Below are 4,482 nucleotides of genomic sequence, written 5' to 3' on the forward strand. Positions count from 1 at the left end.
CAACCAACGATTGTCTCCAAGTCATTATCCGGGTTAAAATTGGTCTTCTGCAACCCATGCTTGTCCCCTGTTAAGATCCGGTTTGGAATTGGTCTTCAACAACCCACGCTTGTCCTCTGTTAAGACCCGAGTTAAAATTGGTCTTCAGCAACCCATGCTTGTCCTCTGTTAAGATCCTAGTTAAGATTGGTATTCAGCAACCCATGCTTGTCCACGAGTTAAGATCCGAGTTAAAATTGGTCTTCAGCAACCCATGCTTGTCCTCCGTTGAGATCCGAGTTAGAATTGGTCTTCAGCAACCCATGCTTAATCACAGTTAAGATCCGAGTTAGAATTGGTCTTCAGCAACCCATGCTTGGTCCTCGTTAAAATCAGGATTGGAATTTGCATTCAGGCCATGCTTGTCGTGAGAGGTAACTGACGGGTCCGGGTGGTCAGACTCGCTGACTTCATAGATGCATGTCCTCGTATCCCAGTTGCGTTTATCGATGCTCAAAATGTCACTGAAATTTCTTTACAGACTGCAGTCATATAAGAATCGAACCCTGCGGAGTGCTGCGCTAAACAACAAACAAACGAACAAATGAACAAACAAAACATGCCATGTCGACAGGTGGGAATTCACTACACTATGTAAGTAGTTACCCCGCTGTCCCACATTCAGTGTATATAAATTATTTTAGATGAAAAATATTTATACAGGTAAAACAACTCTACGAGATAAAATAAATTGTTTGCATTGAAACCAAAATATAGGCTATATCGGTGTTCTTAAAACACGATCCGCGTACACAGTGGAGTTTTTGCTCAGACAAACCAGTGGTTGATATTATGAGTAACGTCCCATGCAAACAGGTGTGATGACAGGCAATCAACCAAGTCACTGTGTTTGATCACCCGATCCAAGCTGACAGGTCGTAGAATTACTGAAACACAGGCGAATAGGTTTAAACCCATGCAGCTCACTCATAACTTTGCAATGGTGTTCCCATACAAATACGAGGGCTGGTAAAAAAAAATCGAAGCCTAAACAACAAAACCAACAATTGTGAAAGTGTTGCTAATTTTATTTTTCAACATAATCTCTCTGCTTTTCAATACACTTCTCATATCGATAGTGAATCTTTTCAATTCCATCCAGGAAGAAGTTTCCCGAAGCCACCCTGAAAAACCCATACATGGCAACTTAGAGGCCATTGCTGTCGTCATAGCGCTATTCACGAAGGTGTTCTTTCAGTTTAGGAAACAGGTGGAAATCACTTGGGGCCAGGTCTGGCGAGTATGGAGGGTGAGGAAGCTCTTCGAACCCACATTGTCGCACAGCAGCCTTTGAAGTCGAGAGGTGTGAGAAGAGGCATTGTCATGAAGTAGAACTCCAGCGGTCAGCGTTCCTCGCCACTTTGATAGAATCTCTCAGGCGAGGCAGCAAATCAGCATAGTAGGCACCGGTAATAGTCTTTTGACTTTCTAAGAAATCAACACGGGCCACGCCTTTTGCATCCCAGAATACAGTGGCCATAACTTTCTTCACTGATCTTGAAAACTTGAATTTCTTTGGTGCCGAAGAAGTGGAATGGTGTCATTCTGTGGATTCACGTTTTGACTCGGGATCATAGTAGTAGACCCATGTTTCATCACTCATGTTTCATCTTTTTTTGAATTTGAAATAAATCCTCCTTAATTATCTCTAAATTTTCTCTGGCACTGTCAGTTCTTTTTTCCTTAAGATCAGAATTCAGACGCTGGCACACAGCGAGCAGTTATCTTCTTCATCTGTAAATGTTCATGGATAATAGTTTCAATGGATCCATGACCTGTGTCTTCCTCAAGTTCAGCACTGGTAATACGTCTATCTGACAGTATTAGTATTAGTCTCCTTGATGGAATCTTCACGGACGGAACGTCCAGACCTTAGGTTTCTATTTCCTCCAATTCAGGACATCACACTGTTAATACAAGCTGATATATTAGCGTCTGTACAACATTGACCACGATAAGGGACCGTACACAATGTATGGCTTGGGGTGGGGTGGGGTGGGGTGGGTGTGGGTGTGGGGGGGGAGGGTGGGGAGGGTGGGGTAGGGATCACACACCCCCCCCCCCCCCCCCCCCCCCTCCCTTCTAAGTATTGTGTACATTTTAAGTGCCTACCCTCTCCCCCCGACAACTCATGTACAACATCAGTTAAGAAATCGTGTAAGCCAATGTATACGTATTGTTATGAATGGCCTGGTCCAGAGTTAAGTATGGAATACACCGCCCCTTCTCAGATATTAACAATATAGGACATTACATGGGTGTTTGACACACCTTATCTTTGTTTGTTTGTTGTTTAACACCGCACTCAGCAACATTCCAGCTATATGAAACAAACAAACAAACATATATCCCAGTTGCGTGGATTGATGCTCACGATGTCAATCACTGGATTGTCTGGTCCAGACTCGATTATTTACCGACCGCCGTCATATATATCTGGAATATTGCTGAGTGTGGCGTTTAACAACGAACATACTACATATATCCATTCTGTTGGCGCACTTATAAATACAGAATTCAATCGACCCCCGGACGTACATATATATAGGCCCGTCTTTGAATCGATCCACTATTTACATGATTATAGTGATGATGTGTTTATTGGCTTGTCTGGTCCAGGCTTGATCTTACTGAGCCAATGTGGAATAACGAACATTCACTCACTGATAAACTACTATATATGCATGGTATCCATAACAATTGATTCTGAACCCCGGATATGAAAAAGACATTGGATTGGTTTCAGTCAGCACGTGAGTCAACGACTTCAAATAAGTAACCACACCCGTCCATGCCAGGGCTTGTCATGCGTTTGCAGATGCAAAATTCAATATCATTATCCCGAGGGTTGTTTATTAATGCAGATGATCACGTGAGAAAACTCATGAGAGTCACATGATGCTTCAGATCATGAGCCCCAAACAGCTGTTAGTAATGAAACTACAGCCGGAAGTGTGAAATGTGCTACATGGAGTACAACTGTTTATTTTCTATGCAATTGCGCAGCAGCCGACGTCTCCTGCTTGTCTTAAGCTGATAAGCGGGCTTTGACTACATGCCATGGTGAATAAACGGCAATACTATCTTAATAGATAAAAATAAAAGCATGAACGATATAAACCTAGTTCTGAATGTGAAACATTTATTTTTGTTATTCTGCAAAATAGCTGGATTAAGACAATTTATTTTACCTTAGGGATTTTAGCACCGTCGTCTCTTTATCACTCATCTTAAAGTGTAACTTCGTCTTGCTGCAGTATAACAAAAGGTCATATTGACATTTATAGATGTGTATTTATTTCCACGCTGTAACTAAATCATTAGAAGCACGTGTTTTTATCCAACTTTTGTTTAATGGACGGAGACTGCACCAAGAAACATTGAGAGGCAAGTGTCGAATATCCAACTGACTTCACTGTGGTATTCTGGATACACCTCCACATAAATGTTCCCAATATCGGTGGAGGGCAAAACCTATTATCTGCCAACTAAAATGTAAAGTCGAGTACGGTAAAGCATTAACGTTACATCTTGATAAATAATAAATTCAACACCTGTTCCACACATAGAACCCGCCACGATGTAAAGGCTGGGGAAATTATGGCACGACGGAGAGCACGATGTGTTGGTCGTGGGTTCGATTCCCAAAATTGTGTCTATAATGCATGGTCTGATAGCACCGTTCACACACACACACACACACACACACACACACACACACACACACACACACACACACACACACACACACACACACACACACACACACACACACTGCGTGGATCGGTGCTCACAATATTAATCATTAGATTGTCTGGTCCAGGCTCGATAATTTCAGACCGACGTCACAGATGGAATAGAGTATGGCGTTGAACAACAAACAAAAGACTCGATAACCTTGTGGGTTATATGGTTCACAGGATACCTTCCCATAGAATGAAGGAGGGGGATATGAAGCAAGAAAGAAGGTTAATGTCAGGCTTTTCTATTGCTTTTCAGTCTGAAACATATGTTTAACTTCCTTGGTTGATAGCAATCGACACTGACAACAGCAGTAGAACGCAAATACAAGGAAGCACAGGGCCACGGATAGCCATACTATACTGACTGTACTGATTACATTAAAAAAAGCTGTTGTCTTTTGTTAATGTAATCAGTACAGTCAGTATAGTATGGCTATCCGTGACCCTGTGCAAGGAAGCAAGGATGTGAGAATTCAATAATCATCTTAATAATGTCTTTAGAAAACCTGGCTTATTGTCAGATCTAATCTCTTCTGTCACACTGTAAATGTATGACATACCCACTGGATTACAACTGGAAATGTATATGTTTAAATGTAGTGGGGAATGTCACACGATTCGTCTGACTGTCCGCATGAACGTCACGTGTCATGATAGATAGTTGTGCCTCTGATAGTATATATACGTCGATTGCGTTCTA

Source organism: Haliotis cracherodii, unplaced genomic scaffold (assembly GCF_022045235.1).
Source record: "Haliotis cracherodii isolate W230 unplaced genomic scaffold, xgHalCrac1.p SCAF_15, whole genome shotgun sequence".
NCBI lineage: Eukaryota > Metazoa > Mollusca > Gastropoda > Lepetellida > Haliotidae > Haliotis > Haliotis cracherodii.